The sequence below is a fragment of the Bufo bufo genome, chromosome 5, assembly GCF_905171765.1.
Source record: "Bufo bufo chromosome 5, aBufBuf1.1, whole genome shotgun sequence".
NCBI classification, from domain to species: domain Eukaryota; kingdom Metazoa; phylum Chordata; class Amphibia; order Anura; family Bufonidae; genus Bufo; species Bufo bufo.
The window spans coordinates 185,189,694-185,209,834 of NC_053393.1; positions in this window are offsets into that span (position 1 = coordinate 185,189,694).

Here is a 20,141-nt window from a genome sequence, read left to right on the forward strand (position 1 = left end):
AAGACAATGTAACATCACTCTGCAAACCAGATAAAGTACAATAATGCCATAGTCACAAAAAACATTCAAGTGCTAATGCTTATTTATAAAGTGAAATGCTTGGCAAATGCATTTTGTACAAAACCATTTAAGCCCGTCTGCCAACCATCAAGGCGATCTCTGTAAGCCGGGAACCTAACACTAAATACTACCTGTTATGCGCTATAATGGCCGCCATCCCCTGGAAGTAATGGAGGCCTTTATGGCACCAAAAATGGTAAAAGGCAGAGTGGACCCAGCATGCGTGTGGAACCAACACTTCCTAAACTTTATGGCGGCCATTACGGCGCATAACAGGTAGCATTTAGTGTTAGGTTCCCGTCTTACAGAGATCGCCTTGATGTTTGGCAGACGGGCTCAAATGGTTTTGTACAAAATGCATTTGCTAAGCATCTCACTTTATAAATAAGCGTAGCATTAGCACTTGAATGTTTTTTGTGACTATGGCTTTTTTGTACTTTCTGACTGGGCGTGATGTCATTTACACTGCATGTCCTTGTCAATCAAAGTGCTGAGAGTGAAGTAGTTGCAAAGAGAGTAGAGCCTCTAGGTGTAATGGCAACACCCCAGTTGCTTCTAGTGGTTCATTTGCATATATCAAAACATTTTTCTAGGCAATGCGAGCACATATTAACATGGGACCAACACAGATGCCTTCAGCTGCCAAGTGCACATGTAACAGGTCAGCCAGGTACAAATATGCTGACTGATGCCCTTAAATTGTCTCCTCAGTTGGCAGAGTGTGAGATGGCATACATAGTAGAATATATCTCTTCTGGCTTGTACTGACGAGCTCTTCACTAGAGAAATTGTGAAACTGTGTGCGCCAATTTCTCATTTACCCACTGCTTTGCAACTGCCTGGTCCGGTCAATCAAAGCATCTAATTAGTGGCTGGACACAGAAATGAGTAGATCTTGGGTGCAACAAGAGCAATGGTGATGCCCTCATTGCACCAAATGTCTAATTTTCATATTAAGAAAAAGTGCCATAATAACTCAGGAACGGAGCCTCGGATCAACAATTGAAAAACAGGGTTCTAATCAGGTGAACCAAAGCTATGCGTGTGTCCAAACAGCTTGATAGGGAGGTCGCTGTTACACTGTTTCATGGAACTCTATGCTATGTTGTTCCTCTGTTATTCCTCCTGGAAATATATAAATACCATTGTTCTTGTCAATAGCATTTGTCCTTACACACTCTGGTATTGTCTGCACTGATTGATCGGTGTCAGTTTGTCACAATATATCCCATTGACAAGGGAATGGTAATCATTTATTCACATATTTCCATGAGGATAAATAGAGAGATGCTCCCGAATTGTTATCTTATAAAAGAAAGGCTAATATTTGTCACGTATTGATTTTATAGGATGTCGATTGTCTTGCAGAGCAGACACCAATGCGTTTTGTGGTATCCTCCTCCTCTAGCCCACTGTACCCTAATAACAATCATTTCTTATAGCAGGTAATCCACATAAAGTAACCATTTCATATTTCATCCCTTCAAAAGAGTTTTTTTTTAACCGTTTAGCCACTGTACAGTTTGATGCAACTATTGATATTTTGTTTCCTTTGTAAACCCCTAGATTAAACACAAAATGTTTATGTTGATTGCTGTTCCCTATGTATTAGTAAATTGGAAATAATTTAGAACAATAATATTAGGTTGCGTAATCTAAATGTTTTTTTTTTTTTTTTTCCTTTTGCCCAAATCTACACAAAAACATGTCTCAGTTCTTGTGGGAATACACTTAATTATAATATGTTTCTCTTACACAAACTGGCTACAGAAACTTTACCAATTACATTTCATCCAATAACTGTTAGCTATCTGGCCTTTACCTACAAGTCCCAAAAGGCCTCTGCAGATAATTGCTTTTTAAATTCAGCTAGAGGCGTAGCAATGAACAATCAGTCATCTCTGTTACTGTTTGAGGATAATTTTTCTGCATTATCTCAATGTCATGTATATGCACTACGCTGACAGGCTCTTGATTTTCCAGTTAATACATTTTAAATGTAATATTTTATCAGAATATTCTATTGTGCTTCTGATGTGTTCCACAAGTTATCTAACCCTTTAAAACAAGCAGGGAACAGAAAGGCAGATAGTTTCGATGGAATATGATTCTCAAAGAGGTCGGAATAGATCTTATGCCCTTTTCTGTGCATAGTGTTCAAAATATGTAGCACGTGTTTGTTATCTGCCCATGTATGTATATTATATTGGGCTACTATTGTTAAGGTGTTAAATAAATTCTTAGGAGCATAATTATGTAGGGCTGATTTTCATTTGCAATTTGCTTTGCTTGCCTATTAGTAAAATGGAAATGGTGTAATTTGTGCAATAAAAGGAAATTAAATGCAATTCTGTAGAATAGACATTTGGCATTGCTGTCCATAGTAACCAGGTCATTGCTATGGGATGCTTAATAGATTATATACTTAGATGAACTGTTAATATATGGATCTGTATTCTCAATTACATTTTCTCTATTCTGAAATAATGTACGCTTAGTTAACTCTTGATCCATATATTGTCCATATTTTGTGTATTTCAACCCCCCTCCCTTTTTTTTTTTTTCTTTTACAACTCTCAGCTATTATATATAATCTTCTGGAGAATCCAACTGCAGGTGTTGAATTATTACTTAGTGCTCATTGACATCAATGAACCATCCATGTACTAGTTAGGTCTGTGGTCCATGCCCAATGCCCTCCTGCTGTCCCCTGTGGATGTGGATGCGTCTCCACTCACTATGCCATCTGGTATCCTCTTCTTGCTCCTGACTGATGCTCCCTTAGGGCCCCTTTCACACGAGCCGGACGGATTGGCTCCGGATGCGTTCAGGATGCGTTCAGTGAAACTCGCACCATTTTGCAAGCAAACTCAGTCAGTTTTGTCTGCAATTGTGTTCAGTTGTTCCGTTTTTTTCTGCACGAGTGCAATGCGCTTTGACGCGTTTTTAAGGCGCGTGATAAAAAACTGAAGGTTTACAAACATCTTTTAGCAACCATCTGTGAAAAACGCATCGCATCTGCAATGCATTTTTCTCTGAAGTCCTATTCGCTTCTATGGGGCCCGGGCTGCGTGAAAAATGCAGAATATAGAACATGCTGCATTTTTCACGCAACGCAGAACTGATGCGTGAAAAAAAAACGCTCATGTACACAGACCCATTGAAATGAATCGGTCAGGATTCAGTGCGGGCGCTATGCGTTCACGTCACACATTGCACCCACGCAGAAAACTCGCTCGTGTGAAAGGGGTCTTAGGGTGCACACTCATCTCTAACCTCTTAAAGGGCCAGTGTTTGTGCTTCCAAATGTTTCCCCAGCCAGTAGCTGAAGGTCTCTAGGTATTTAAGGCACCCTCTCCAGACAGAGGGTGCCTGAGCTTTAAGTTTCATGGTGACCAGCAAAGGCATATAAATAGAAGAAAGTCTATGGGAATTTAGAAAAAAAAAACACAAAAAGTCTATGTTTTTGACACTAGCCTAATTTTAACTGTGAACTCTCAACATAGGAAGCCTTATGGAGTGAATATAATTACTTTTACAGTATTTATTTTGCTACCCAGAAAAAGTTAAAGGGGTTCAGCACTTTCATTTAACTGATGATCTATCCTCTGGATAGATCATCAGCTTCTGATCGGCGGGGGTCCGACACCCGGGACCCCCACCGATCAGCTGTTTGAGAAGGCAGCGGCGCTCCAGCAGCGCCGCGGCCTTCTCACTGTCTACCGCCTGCCCACTGATGTCACGACTAGTATCAACTAGCGTGGGCGGGGCTAAGCTCCATTCAAGTGAACAGAGCTTAGTCCCGCCCACGCTAGTTGATACTAGTCGTGAAGTCAGTGGGCAGGCGGTAAACAGTGAGAAGGCCGCGGCGCTGCTGGAGCGCCGCTGCCTTCTCAAACAGCTGATCGGCAGGGGTCCCGGGTGTCGGACCCCAGCCGATCAGAAGCTGATGATCTATCCATTTTTCATTCTTACTGTCATTGTATAACACATGTGCAGCAGGCTCCCCCTAGTGGTGGCTGCAGTCAGCTTGAATTTTATCACTGAACTTTATTTCTATGCCGGCAATTTCAAGCTCAATACAACAAAAACAGAGTTCTGATAAAAACAGCAGAGTTTTGAAAGGTAGACATTCACCTTAAGATTTGAAATTCTTATCCATAACATCAGCATATTCCATAACTACAAAGTGCAAAATATTATCATAGCAACATAAAATGGCATAAAAGTGATAATGGAAATGTGAGAAGTCAGTTAGTAGAGAGCCATAATTCAGTCCTACATGAAAGGCAAATGCAACCATTGTTCTCTGATTTATTGTCTTTTTTGTTCTTGTGCTATTTTTCAACAATCTGTTCGGTTGACTCATTAGATTTAACAATGCAGAAATGTAATAAACAGACACCATAACCCAAGATCATTTCATGAACTTAAATGCATTTCTTTCATTCCATACCAGGTAATATTAAATATGTGTAATTTCCTTCCCCTAATCTAATTTTATAGTAGCCTGTAGCGGGTCTAACTTTAGTAATTTATAAATACCTCATGTCAAAGTGCCTTTGCTTTATCATAAAAGGGAAAAAAAATCTGCTTGTGATAAGTCTCATCACTTCTTTTTTTCATATCTATAAAATCCCCTGAGCACATTTCAGCAATTTAAAGATTTCATAAATATATAATTTATTAAACTGTAATGACATTTTAGGTTTAGATCAGTGCATGCAAATGAGAACACTTACTATCATTGCTCATTTTGCATAATGTTACATGCCATTCAGACCGGCTATCATATGATTAGAGGAAAGTTTAAGGAGACAAGGGGACAAGGGGATTTCATTTTAATTTAGTTATTCATATTTCACTTGGGATCTTACAAAAGATAACAAACTGTAATTTCTATAATTTATTATTATTATTTTAGAATGGTTTTAATTTTTCTGTCTAGTACTGCCATATCCTAAGATGTTGGGTTTTTTGTGTTTACCTACGATTCTAAAAATGTTCAAAAATGTTTCCATTACAAAGTAGACATACATGTGTTTCCTTATTGAGCCCCAGTGCACTGACCAATAAATAGGGTATTACTATTCTTTATAAAAAAAAAAAGTCAAGCATGGGGTAATGAAAGGTTTGGTGCAATGTACTCAATCTAGGCGGTCCTAGATCATACATTTTGCTTATGCTGACAAACTGTAGCAAAGCTTACAAGAGAATAGTAAAGACTATATAAAATTGATGCACATTGGCATTTTAGATAAGTATTTTATCTTATGGTTTTCATTTGTGGAGGTTTATTATATATGCCCTAAGGAGTAGTCTGCAGAACATCATTACTGTTTAAAGGAGTTGTCCTATCTCAACTTTTTATGGCGAGATGGGAATAACCCACAGTAAGCGCGGGTGGCCAAAATTCCAGAAATATCGGAGAGGTCAGTCTTGCGCAGCAAGCTATGCAATTTGTGTATCTCTGGAATTAAGGACACAGAACGGCTTGTTGTACTACGGTACACTGTTTGAGTAGCTCCCATTCACTACTATGAAAGTTATGAAAACAGCGGGGGCATGTTGCTTGGCAGTTTTTGCACTTACTGTGGGTTATTCCCATCTTGACCATGAAAGACTGAGATGGAGCAACCTCTTTAAGCTACACGTCTTTTAGCATATAATTTATTTTATTACGTCTTAACCCTTTCCTGACCACCCAATGTAGATTTATGTTGGTGGTCGGGCATTTAAAAATGGCACCCTCTGGTGTGTGCAGCGGAACCATGACTGCCGGGTATCTGCTGTTTCATATAGCAGACACCTGGCAGTAATGTCCACAACTGGCAGTAATGCCGGTCGTGGACTTTTAACCCTTCAGATGCTGTGGTAAAATGTGACCACAGCATCTGGATACCATAAAACCCCAAAGAGCATGCTTATGGGTGTGTTTTGGCTCCCCCCGGTGGGGATCAGGGGAGACGGAGTGTGTATTCAGCAGTCCCAGTCCTCCTGTGTGACAGGAGGCTGCTGCATAGTAAGTTCTATGGAGCCCCTGCCTGTGGCAGGGCTCCATAGGAACATAGTAAAACTCTCACTGAGCATGTATACAGCAGCCCCCATTCTCCTGTGTGACAGGAGGCTGCTGTATAGTAAGTGCTATGGAGCCCCTGCCTGTGGCACGACTCTATAGGGACATAGTAAAATTCTTATTGACTCCAATGCTAATTGGAGTCAATGAGACAAGCTAAAAATTCAAATTACCCCCATTTTCACCAAAATGTAAATAAAAATATGTAAACAATAAAAAAATACACATAGTGGACAATACATCACTGCTGGTGAAAACACTCATACTATTAAAATATAAACATGTATTTTCAATATAGCAAACTGAAGATGAAAAATATGACCTAAACTGTCATGATGTAAGCTGTAAATATACCTAAGGTTGCTGGACAGTCCTCAGTCTCATTACACTTTATACTGCCAAGCTAATTCATGTCAACTTTTCAGCAAATCAGCATTAAAAATTTTCCTACATTTTTAGGCAAATGTGAAAAAATGCTGCAAATTAAGAATGCTTTCAAAAAAAAGAAGCATTAATGGTTTAGTTTGCTGTCAATTAACAAAATGCTAAGTAAATTAACACAAGAAAAATGTAAATTAGATAATATTTGATGTGACCACACTTTACCTTCAAAAAAGCACCAATTCTTCTAGGTACACTTGCAGACAGATTTTTTTTTAAGGAACTTGGCAGCGAGGTTGTTCCAAACATCTTGGAAAACTAACCATAGTTCTTCTATGGATGTAGGCTTGCTCAAATTATTCTGTCTCTTCATGTAATCCCAGAGAGACTTCAAGCTGAGATTAGGTCTTAACCACCTCCGGACCGCCTAACGCAGGATCGCGTTCCGGAGGTGGCAGCCCTGCGCAGAGTCACGCATATATGCGTCATCTCGCGATGGCCGAGATTTCCTGTGAACGCGCGCACACAGGCGCGCGCGCTCACAGGAACGGAAGGTAAGAGAGTTGATCTCCAGCCTGCCAGCGGCGATCGTTCGCTGGCAGGCTGGAGATGTGTTTTTTTTAACCCCTAACAGGTATATTAGACGCTGTTTTGATAACAGCGTCTAATATACCTGCTACCTGGTCCTCTGGTGGTCCCCTTTGTTTGGATCGACCACCAGAGGACACAGGTAGCTCAGTAAAGTAGCACCAAGCACCACTACACTACACTACACCCCCCCCGTCACTTATTAACCCCTTATTAGCCCCTGATCACCCCTGATCACCCCATATAGACTCCCTGATCACCCCCCTGTCATTGATTACCCCCCTGTCATTGATCAACCCCCTGTAAAGCTCCATTCAGATGTCCGCATGATTTTTACGGATCCACTGATAGATGGATCGGATCCGCAAAACGCATCCGGACGTCTGAATGAAGCCTTACAGGGGCGTGATCAATGACTGTGGTGATCACCCCATATAGACTCCCTGATCACCCCCCTGTCATTGATTACCCCCCTGTCATTGATTACCCCCCTGTAAAGCTCCATTCAGATGTCCGCATGATTTTTACGGATGCACTGATAGATGGATCGGATCCGCAAAACGCATCCGGACGTCTGAATGAAGCCTTACAGGGGCATGATCAATGACTGTGGTGATCACCCCATATAGACTCCCTGATCACCCCCCTGTAAAGCTCCATTCAGATGTCCGCATGATTTTTACGGATGCACTGATAGATGGATCTGATCCGCAAAACGCATCCGGACGTCTGAATGAAGCCTTACAGGGGCGTGATCAATGACTGTGGTGATCACCCCCCTGTCATTGATTACCCCCCTGTAAAGCTCCATTCAGATGTCCGCATGATTTTTACGGATCCACTGATAGATGGATCGGATCCGCAAAACGCATCCGGACGTCTGAATGAAGCCTTACAGGGGCGTGATCAATGACTGTGGTGATCACCCCATATAGACTCCCTGATCACCCCCCTGTAAAGCTCCATTCAGATGTCCGCATGATTTTTACGGATGCACTGATAGATGGATCCGATCCGCAAAACGCATCCGGATGTCTGAATGAAGCCTTACAGGGGCATGATCAATGACTGTGGTTATCACCCCATATAGACTCCCTGATCACCCACCTGTCATTGATTACACCCCTGTCATTGATCAACCCCCTGTAAAGCTCCATTCAGATGTCCGCATGATTTTTACGGATGCACTGATAGATGGATCCGATCCGCAAAACGCATCCGGACGTCTGAATGAAGCCTTACAGGGGCATGATCAATGACTGTGGTGATCACCCCATATAGACTCCCTGATCACCACCCCTGTCATTGATCACCACCCCTGTCATTGATCACCACCCCTGTCATTGATCACCACCCCTGTCATTGATCACTCCCCCTGTCATTGATCACCCTCTGTAAGGCTCCATTCAGACATTTTTTTGGCCCAAGTTAGCGGAATTTTTTTTTTTTTTTTCTTACAAAGTCTCATATTCCACTAACTTGTGTCAAAAAATAAAATCTCACATGAACTCACCATACCCCTCACGGAAACCAAATGCGTAAATTTTTTTTGATATTTATATTCCAGACTTCTTCTCACGCTTTAGGGCCCCTAGAATGCCAGGGCAGTATAAATACCCCACATGTGACCCCATTTCGGAAAGAAGACACCCCCAGGTATTCCGTGAGGGCCATATTGAGTCCATGAAAGATTGAAATTTTTGTCCCAAGTTAGCGGAACGGGAGACTTTGTGAGAAAAAAATAAAAAATATCAATTTCCGCTAACTTGTGCCAAAAAAAAAAAATTTCTATGAACTCGCCATGCCCCTCATTGAATACCTTGGGGTGTCTTCTTTCCAAAATGGGGTCACATGTGGGGTATTTATACTGCCCTGGCATTCTAGGGGCCCCAAAGCGTGAGAAGAAGTCTGGTATCCAAATGTCTAAAAATGACCTCCTAAAAGGAATTTGGGCACCTTTGCGCATCTAGGCTGCAAAAAAGTGTCACACATCTGGTATCGCCGTACTCAGGAGAAGTTGGGGAATGTGTTTTGGGGTGTCATTTTACATATACCCATGCTGGGTGAGAGAAATTTCTTGGTCAAATGCCAACTTTGTATAAAAAAATTGGAAAAGTTGTCTTTTGCCAAGATATTTCTCTCACCCAGCAAGGGTATATGTAAAATGACACCCCAAAACACATTCCCCAACTTCTCCTGAATACGGCGATACCACATGTGTGACACTTTTTTGCAGCCTAGGTGGGCAAAGGGGCCCATATTCCAAAGAGCACCTTTAGGATTTCACAGGTCATTTACCTACTTACCACACATTAGGGCCCCTGGAAAATGCCAGGGCAGTATAACTACCCCACAAGTGACCCCATTTTGGAAAGAAGACACCCCAAGGTATTCCGTGAGGGGCATGGCGAGTTCCTAGAATTTTTTACTTTTTGTCACAAGTTAGTGGAAAATGATGATTTTTTTTTTTTTTCATACAAAGTCTCATATTCCACTAACTTGTGACAAAAAATAAAAACTTCCATGAACTCACTATGCCCATCAGCGAATACCTTGGGGTCTCTTCTTTCCAAAATGGGGTCACTTGTGGGGTAGTTATACTGCCCTGGCATTCTAGGGGCCCAAATGTGTGGTAAGGAGTTTGAAATCAAATTCTGTAAAAAATGACCTGTGAAATCCGAAAGGTGCTCTTTGGAATATGGGCCCCTTTGCCCACCTAGGCTGCAAAAAAGTGTCACACATCTGGTATCTCCGTACTCAGGAGAAGGTGGGGAATGTGTTTTGGGGTGTCATTTTACATATACCCATGCTGGGTGAGAGAAATATCTTGGCAAAAGACAACTTTTCCATTTTTTTTTATACAAAGTTGGCATTTGACCAAGATATTTATCTCACCCAGCATGGGTATATGTAAAATGACACCCCAAAACACATTCCCCACCTTCTCCTGAGTACGGCAATACCAGATGTGTGACACTTTTTTGCAGCCTAGGTGGGCAAAGGGGCCCATATTCCAAAGAGCACCTTTCGGATTTCACAGGTCATTTTTTACAGAATTTGATTTCAAACTCCTTACCACACATTTGGGCCCCTAGAATGCCAGGGCAGTATAACTACCCCACAAGTGACCCCATTTTGGAAAGAAGAGACCCCAAGGTATTTCGTGATGGGCATAGTGAGTTCATAGAAGTTTTTATTTTTTGTCACAAGTTAGTGGAATATGAGACTTTGTATGAAAAAAATAAATAAAAAAAAAATCATCATTTTCCGCTAACTTGTGACAAAAAATAAAAAGTTCTATGAACTCACTATGCCCATCAGCGAATACCTTAGGGTGTGTACTTTCCGAAATGGGGTCATTTGTGGGGTATTTGTACTGTCTGGCCATTGTAGAACCTCAGGAAACATGACAGGTGCTCAGAAAGTCAGAGCTGCTTCAAAAAGCGGAAATTCACATTTTTGTACCATAGTTTGTAAACGCTATAACTTTTACCCAAACCATTTTTTTTTTACCCAAACATTTTTTTTTTATCAAAGACATGTAGAACAATAAATTTAGAGCAAAATTTCTATATGGATCTCGTTTTTTTTTGCAAAATTTTACAACTGAAAGTGAAAAATGTCATTTTTTTGCAAAAAAATCGTTAAATTTCGATTAATAACAAAAAAAGTAAAAATGTCAGCAGCAATGAAATACCACCAAATAAAAGCTCTATTAGTGAGAAGAAAAGGAGGTAAAATTCATTTGGGTGGTAAGTTGCATGACCGAGCAATAAACGGTGAAAGTAGTGTAGGTCAGAAGTGTAAAAAGTGGCCTGGTCTTTCAGGGTGTTTAAGCACTGGGGGCTGAAGTGGTTAATGTGGGCCATATCATCACTTCCAGGACTCCTTGTTCTTTATGATGAGAATAGTTCTTAATGACATTTGCTGTATGTTTTTGGTTGTTGACCTATTGCAGAAAAAAATTGTCTATCTATCTATCTATCTATCTATCTATCTATCACAAATAATATATATTAGCAAATAACCCACTTGTTTTTATTTCACTCAGTTAAAATGACTATAAAGTTATTACAGTTTCTGAATCAGGAAACAAAGTCAAGAGACATTTCCTATACGGAGAAGTAGAGAAAAACCTGTGAGGCAAAGGGGGGAAATTATCGAGCCCTGTACTCCAGAATTCTGTTTTCAAAAAGGAGCAAGATAGTTCTTTTGCGACTACTTTAGGTTTTCCAGTTTTGAAAAATAGATGGAAAAGTGAGTGTGGTTAGCCTGTTAATGAGTTTCAATTCAAATTTACTGGGAGATTTTTTTAAAAAGTCATAAAATAAAGTGGGAGAGGTTGTGCAGAAAACTGGAGTAGCATTTCTGGACAATAGTTTTAGGTGTAAAGATGAGCTAAATTTAACAGTGTGTGCCATTTGAAAAATTTGGTGCAAAGTACGCCGATACAAACTGATTTAAAATATTACACTCACTAAGGGTAAGGACATTTATAGTACACAAATTTTGGCTGATATTTTTTACCAGTTTGTTTGCCCAATAGCCTTTTTTTTTTTTTTTTTGCATTTTCAGCCTCTATAGAAGGTGGTGTGAAAACACTTGAAAAAATGGGAAAAGCTACAGAATGCTGCAGTACAAAATGTCACAAAATTCCACTACAAATCCTCTTATGCCTCATACACGTCAGTGATTTCCATCAGTGATTTTGAGCCAAAATCAGATGCGGTTCTAAACACAGAACAGGAGCAGATATTTCCCTTATACCTTATGTCTGTGGAGGCTCCACTCCTGGTTTTGGCTCACAAATCATGGTTACAAATCACTGACCAAAACACTGACGTGTGAATGAGGCTTTAGAATGCTATTAAAACAGTGGGTTTTTTTTTTTTTTTTTTAGGGCGGGTTCAGATCACCGTTATGAATTCCATAAGACTGAAGTCAAAACGGAAGCCTTTAAGAAGCATTCTGTTTGATCCTTCATAATACAAGTATATGGGCAGCATAACGGATTCCTTCCTTGTTTCCATTATGCAGGAGTCTAGTTCTGCATAACGAAAACCAGGACGGATCCGTTATGCTGCCCATAGACTTGTATTATGACGGAATGCGAAATGGAAGCCTGTAAAAGGCATTCCATTTTGCTTTCCGTCATAATAGAAGTCTATGGGAATCATAACGCATCCTTCTGGTTTCCGTTATGCAGAATAGAAAAAAAAAGTCCGACAGGACTTTGTTTTCCGTCTTGCATAATGGAAACCAGACGGATCTGTTATGATTCCCATAGACTTCTATTACGATGGATCAAAACGGAATGCATCTTAAAGGCATTCGTCACAGAAATTACTTCAGAACAATGAGCTAAAGAGCTGCCTCATTCTCCTCTCCTATTTGTCAGGGATTATAATCCCGAATACAGCTGATACGTTCTTTAGCTGAATCTCTGTAGGAATAGAGTTCATGAGGAGACAGCTAAAAATCTGTTGGAGGCTACCAATAATTTATATTTTTAACATAGCTAGGGGAATGAGGTTGCTCAGCTGCATGTCTATCTGCTACTGTCACACTCCTCTAATGTCCACTTGACACAGTTGCCTTTTGTCCAACTTGGTGGCCAGTCCATAGTCTTATATAAATTCAAAAGACCCTAGATGGCCCAGAATATCTTATCTATATAGTTAGCAGTCTGGCATAAACACTGCAGTCAGGCAGTCCATAATCTAGTGAAAACACTGCTGTCAGACAACCCACAGCCTAGTGTAAACCCTGCAGTCAGTCTCTAGTCTACTGTGAATGCTGTAGTCAGGCCACAATCTAGTCTAACAGCTGCGGGCAGTAAGTTCACAGTCTAGTATTAATGCTGCAGTTAGTCCATAGTCTATTGCACATTCTGCAAGCAGTCAGTCCACAGTCTACTGTAAACGCTGCAGTCAGTCAGCCCTTAGTCTAATGTAAATGCTGCAGTCAGTCAGTTCTTAGTCTAGTGTAAAAACTGCAGTCAGTGAGGCTACAGTTTAATCTAAACATTGCAGTCAGTCCATAGTCAGTGAGGTCAGTCCATAGTCTAGTGAAAACACTGTTGTCAGTCAATCCACAGTCTAGTGAAAACTCTGTGGTCAGTCCATATCCTAAAGTAAACAATTCAGTCAGTCACCATAGTCCAGTGTACTCATTGCAGTCAGTCAGTCCAGAGTCTAATTAAACACTGCAGCCATTCAGTTCACAGTCTAGGTTAAATGCTTTAGTCAGTCCATAGTCTAATGTAAATGCTACAGTCAGTCCACAGTCTAATGTAAATGTTGCATTAATTCAGTCCATAGTCTAAACTTTGCGGACAGTAAATCCTCTATTGTAAATGCTGGAGTCAGTCCATAGTCTAAACTCTGCAGTCAGTCCACAATCTAGTGTTAAAGCTGCACTAAGTCAGCATTCTGTGTGGTTGGGAGGGCACAATGTATCAGGGCTTTTAAAAAAAAGTAGGGGTAGGGTAACTCAAAGTGGCACAGGTAACACAGGCAGTGCAGAGAGCTGACATTATGTGTTAGGGTCTGTGAGGATTAGGGGGAGTCATGAATTGGCCATCCTTTGTGAGAGGTGTTTAAGGGACATAAAGGGTCCTGTCTCTGGGTAAGGGGACAGAAGGAACAGAAAAGAGCATTGGAAACACAGCCTGCTAGGGGTTATATGGGGGAGCAGAGGGAAGACACAGATCTGGTGGTGAAGGTCCCTACTTACAGTTTAGTGGTGAAGGCCCTGGAAGCATGCCCTGGGTACCCCCCTTTAATCCAGCCTTCTGCTACTAAAGCATTGCATGGTTGAGAAACATATCCCTGAAGGACCAAAGCTTACATAGAAACAGAGAAGATTGTTGGCTTATTTTAATCTTATGATAGACATGTGTTCATCCCAGGTATGTTTAACTTCACTTACTGTAGATTTCCCAGCCACATCTGCTCTTTTTCAGTATAATAATATTTACTGACATTGCTCCTGATCTAAGCCCCAGCTAATTTCAGATTGTGTCCCCTTGTTCTTATGTCTAGCTTCTTATTGAGAACACTTCCCTCCTGAACCTTATTTAAACCTTTAACATATTTAAAGGTTTTGATCATGTCCCTCTTTCCCCAAGGCTATAAAGATTAAGAGGGTAATTCATTAAGATTGGGGTTTCAGACGCTGGTCTTAATAACCCCTTGCTCTGGCGGTGGATCTGCCGAAGTTATGTAGAGGGGCCAGCCTCTACATAACTTTGGCGTATCCACCGCCGGCCTAAATGTAAGCCAACTTCCTTGCTTGCTTAAATTTAGACCATTTTCTACGCGTAAAACTGCTGGCCCGCTCCCTTTCCAGCCTACGCCACTCCCCCTTTTTTAGACCTGACGTGAGCAGGGAAAAGTCAGAAAGACGTATAACTGGCATATATCTGATAGTAAATGACCCCCTAAGTTATTTTAGTCTTTCATGGTATGTTTTATGCTTAATAAGACCCTCCACCATTTTTGTAGCCTTTTTGTAACCTGTCTCTGCACCTGTTCGATTTTATCTATGTCTTTTTGTAGGTGGGGTCTCCAGAACTGGACACAGAAATCCAGATGTGGTCTCACTAGCGCTTTTTACAGTGGGATTACAATTTCTCTATTGCTGCTGGCTATATCTCTAGCTATACAGCCAAGCACCCTACTTGCTTTCCCTGCTGCCTGTCCACACTGTGCACTCATTTTGAAGCTGTCTGATATCGGGACACCTAAAACCATCTTTTCTAAAGTCCTTGCTAACACAGAGCTGTCAATACAATGTTCAGACTGAGAGTTCCTTCTCCCCAAGTGGATTACTTTACATGTGGAAACATTGAACTGCAGTTTCCATTGTTTGGACTATTTATCTAGCGAAGAGAAATCTTTTTCCATGTTACAAACCCCTCCAGGAATATCAACCCTATTACACACTTTTGTGTCATCGGCAAACAAACCTTACCTACCAAACCTTCACTTATGTTGCCTACAAAGATATTAAAAAGAATACAACCCGGGATGGATCCTTTAGTTACACCACTTGTAACTCGTCTCTCCTCAGAATGTACCCCATTAACAACAACATGGGATAACTATCCCATGACCAACTGCAGATCCACTGAACTATCCAGATTAAGTCCAATCTTCAGTAATTTATCTATCAGCTCATTATGTGGCACTGTATCAAAGGCTTTGCCAAAATCCAACACTTTTGTGACATAGTCAAAGAAATCAATAAGATTAGTTTGATATGATTGGCCCTCAGTAAAGCCATGTTGTTTTGGGTCCAATAAATTGTTGTTTTTTAGGTGGTCAATTATCTACTTTTTTAGGATGGTTTCCATAATGTTCACAACTACAGATGTTAAGCTCACTGGTATAGTTTCCAGCTTCCTCTCGGCTACCCTTTTTGAGGATAGGTACAACACTGGCCATTCTCCAATCTTCAGGAACATCACCTTTTAAGAGGGATGGATTACACAAGCTTCAGTTGCTAGTGCTCCTTTACCATTCATAGAATGCTAAAGGAAAATGGTGGTGACTGAGCAGGATCAGGGTGTCATGGATGCACTTACTATTCTTTCAACATAGGGCCTTGTGGTTCTTCTTTATAAGAATGTGACATCTTACCTTACATCATTAATAGAACCAGAGAACACAGTGCATGGCTGCAAGGACAATTGACCCCATGTTCCTCCCACTTATAATGTAGCAATTACTCTAAAGAAACACAAGTAGTTTCCATCAACACTTAGCTACAACACAAAGAAATATTAGGAGCTGGCCTATACATGGTACTGCCATTTATGGATACCTTCAGTGTGGAGACCAAATCACACTCTGAGAACTAAAACTAGACATAGCTAATTTTACTGTACTGGGTTACAGACTAATGGGGTCATTTAGAACTGGATTAGTTGAACTAGATTAGTTGCCCATAGCAACCCATCAGATTCCACCTCTCAATTTCCAAAGGAGCTGTCAAAATGAAAGGTGGAATCTGATTGGTTGCTATTGGCAACTAAGCCAGTTCTACTTTATACCAGTTTGATAAATGACCCCATAAGTATGCATAGTTTAAATAGCATACAATGCTCTCTAGTGTTCTGTGTGGGCAGCAGCATAATAACTTTGGCATGTTTTATTCACTAGTTCAAGCATGTTACCCTTGGTGGCAGCTGTATCTCTGGACTCTCAACAGTGTATAGAGCTAGAGCCCTGACCAAAAAATATATAGATATTTTCTCACTAGTTGGAAACCTTTCTCCTCGCCAAACAGATTTGTTCTTTTTACAACTATACATTCTAGAAACAGACAACAATTTGTCTCTAATGGGAGACCAGTCAAGATAAACCATATTCTATTGGTTAAACCCCAGTAGTAAGGTTGTTCGTTGCTGGAATAATGGGAATGAGTGGACTAAGCGTATGTTCACATAGTGTATTTTCAAAAGGAAATATCCTCAGCAGAAAACCAATGCTGGCCTTCAGATTTTTGCTGCCCGATGGATTCAGTCCCATTCACTCATATTCTTTCTTAACCCAGTTTGGAAATGTGCACAGAAATATTATACGGCCTTATGAATGACAGTGCAGAATCTCATTGAAAACAATGGGAGCTAGATTCTGTGTGAATCTGCACAGAATTAAGATTAAAAAAATTAAGATTAAAACTTGTCATATCTGAAGATATATTTTATTCTTAAAAAGAGAGGTTAGGATAACATCTTAATTTCTGCTCAACTTTATATCTGTGCATAATTATAAACCACAAATCACCGGCTTTGTTTTGTTATCATTGCAGCTGTTATTTTGATAGAAACAATAAAAGCTACATTACAATATAAATTGAATGAAGGGTGAGAGAAAAATCAACCAAGATGACATGTAAAATGTGGAGTTTCCTGATTATTTGCTTGCAAATGAGTTTTGTTCTGGCAGTTGCAATCTTTCTTTATGAAGATGCACGTTGACAATTATTCTACATATGCTACGCAAAAACATTTTTACTCTGCTAGTGCTAAATTAGCTTAATTGAAAATATGAAAAATACCACGGTCAGTAAAACTTATGAATTTGTAATTTGATGAATTCAAAATGTTTTGTAAAAGAGGTGACCTCTATAGACACATGAATGTAGATCTAAAATTAATGTAGATATAAAATCTGAGAGCCAGGGATCATTGGGTAGTGGTGTAATTGTGAGAGGACAAAGCACTGCGGTATTGATATGTTAATTATGTGATTAATTATCACTCATAATGCCATGCAGCCAGCCAATCCACAGGTAGCTATCTCCCTGTAATGTCACAGCTAGGCAGAGCCCTATAAAAACCTGATCCTGTGCGGTCGCCGCCATTTTCCTGTGAGCTGAACATAGGGAGACAGGTGACAAGATATAGTTATCTTATGCACTATAGATTGTGTTGCTGCAAACTGTTAACAGAGAGTGTAGGACAATACTGGAGAGGGAGAGTGCAGGGAGAGTGCAGGGAGACCATAGAAGACTGCTGAGCTACATCCGAATTTCCTTGCGCTTCATCATAGCAAATTAGTTTTCCTAAAATGGTAGTAAGTGTAGAAGAGACAAGCCTGGGAAAGCGAGATCACCCATAATGCCATGCAGTCAGCCAATCCGCAGGTAGCCATCCTTCTGTGATGTCACAGGGTTTGGCAGAGCCCTATAAAACCTTGATCCTGCTCAGTCGCCACCATTTTCCTTTGAGCTGAACATAGGGAGAGATGTGACAAGATGCTCATGCACTAGAGACAGTGTTGCTGCAAACTGTTAACAGATAATGTAGGGCAATACTAGAGAGGGAGAGTGCAGGGAGACTGCAGGGAGAGTTCAGTGAGAGTGTAGGAGACTGCTAAACTACAGACTCTGCTACAATTTATCGCTGTGTACATAACTGTGCAGTAAGAGTCATAGCTAATCTATTCTGTTAGCTGTAGAGTTACTGTGCCTTCAGTATTATAGGCAGGTATAATTTATAGCCGTGTACATAACAGTGCAGTGCACCAATATTCATCGCTAATCCGTTCTGTTGTAGGGCTACTGTGTGTCAGCATTACAGGTCACTGTAACCGGCAAGTGTAATTTGTCACTATGTATGTAACTGTGCAGTGTACCAAAAATTCATAGCTAATCTGTTCTGTTACCGATACAGTTGTTATACAGTATGGCCAACAGAAAGTTGCCTGGGCCCTCCAAAGGAACGTGCAGTGGCAAAAATAATGCTGTAGCTATCAAAAATAGAAACAGAAGAAGGGGTACTGGTAGCAGCCACAGCAACAGGCCAGAGCTACCACTGTCATCCAGCGGTGGTGTTTTGACCAACAATCTAGCTGTACTGGAATGGTTGATTTGCTCTTCACAATCATTTACAGTTACAAAAGATACACATGCTTAGTTGGAATAACCCAGGAACTGCCTCTATGCCCTCACCTGTTCTGAACATGCCTCTTACTTTTGCTGCTCCGTCTGTTAGCCAAGTAGTGGTATGAATCGGCTCTGCTCCCCTTTATAGCAATAATGACCTTTTCTAGGACAGTCAGCAATTATAGGCCAGTACAGACTTGTAGGAGAGATCCGTTGAGGACTCCTTTAGGCATGCAACTACCAATAATGACAGTCAGGTGGGAGCACGTGTTGCGAGAGGTTAGTCCTTGGGCCTCTCTGTGTCTGGAAGAGTTCACACCAGCGCTGACATATGGAGTTGTAACTATGGTCAAGGACAATATATGTCATCCACAGCCCATTGGGTAAATGTTGTTCTGGCCCAGGCACACAAGCAACTTGGTCAGGTATTGGCAATGCTGTCTCTGCGTTGTAATTGTGGGATTTATGCGCCAATGACCTCCTCTGCCTCCTCATCCTCCACCTTGTCCTCACTCTCTCCTCTAGGCACAGTTCACTGTAGTCCTCCATTATATCACCTACTGTATGCAAAGCTAGGAGTTCTCATGTGGTTTTGCACCTCATTAGCCTGGTCGAACGGAGCCATAAAGGGGAGAAACTCCTAAATGTTTTCAGTAAAGAAATCAAATACTGCTCACCAACTGGAAATAGGAACCATGGTTACTAATAATGGGAAGACACTTTTTTCTGCTTTGTAATTTCTTAATGCTGCAGATGGACAAGTCTACTCCCTGGTGTAACTTCCATATTAGCTGAGTGGCAGCTCATGCATGACACGTGCCTTTTGCTCAGGCCCTTTGAGGAGGCCACTTTAATTGTCAGTTAGCAGAACTACGGGATGAATGATGTCATTCCACTCCTTCACATCCTGGAGGGGATGCTGAGAAATATTATTGGCGAGGTGACAGAAGACGTGATTAGTGTTGGGCGCGAATATTCAAATTGCAAATTATAATCGCAAATATCGCCGCTTTGAGAATTAGAAGATTTAGAATATAGTGCTATATATTCGTATTGCTTGTAGGCCAAAGAGGAGGCTGCAATGTCTTTATCTGAGCTTAGCAACATCCCTAGCAACCAATAGGAAAGTTGCCTACACCTTACTATATAAGAACCTCCCCAGCAGCCATTTTCTGGATTTTTGAGAGAGTTCTGAGAGAGACAGCAGTGTCATTGCTGTGCTCAGTGCTTTACTATTTAATTACATTAGATAGTTAGTTAGCTTATATATATATATATATATATATATATATAAAACAGAAATTGGACTGCACTCCAAAGGACTTTTCAATGAGTCAATGTGTTTTATTCACCCATCAAGTGGCAAAGAGCGACGTTTCGGCTCATACTTGAGCCGTTCTCATGCATTGGTACAAAATGAACAGCACACATATAAAAGTGTATCAAATCAAGGTAATCAGTGAAAATACATAATTGGTAATTAGAATAAAAATACAAGTACAAAATATATCAAAGTACATAAAAAATCAATAATCATCCCCAAAGGGTAAAGTGACATGGTGCATATGGTAAATCAAATACATAATATAAAATATTACATACAATACCATCAAATGTGCATAATTGAATCCACCATTTTCGC